The following is a 220-nucleotide window of genomic DNA, read 5'->3' on the forward strand; positions in this document are numbered from 1 at the left end:
CCAGTCGCCGGCGACTGGAGCGGAGATTAGATCTGGAATTTTCCAGATCTAAAAAAAAAAGAAAAAAAAAGAGAGAGAGAGTGTTTAATGCTTTACTTGCTTCAGTTGCTTGGTCTTGGTAGCTTTGGAGGTGATTGGTGATATACTTGACAGCTTTGAGAGCTTAGGANCCAGTCGCCGGCGACTGGAGCGGAGATTAGATCTGGAATTTTTCAGATCT

This window comes from Ipomoea triloba, chromosome 9, assembly GCF_003576645.1.
Source record: "Ipomoea triloba cultivar NCNSP0323 chromosome 9, ASM357664v1".
In the NCBI taxonomy this organism is placed as follows: Eukaryota; Viridiplantae; Streptophyta; class Magnoliopsida; order Solanales; family Convolvulaceae; genus Ipomoea; species Ipomoea triloba.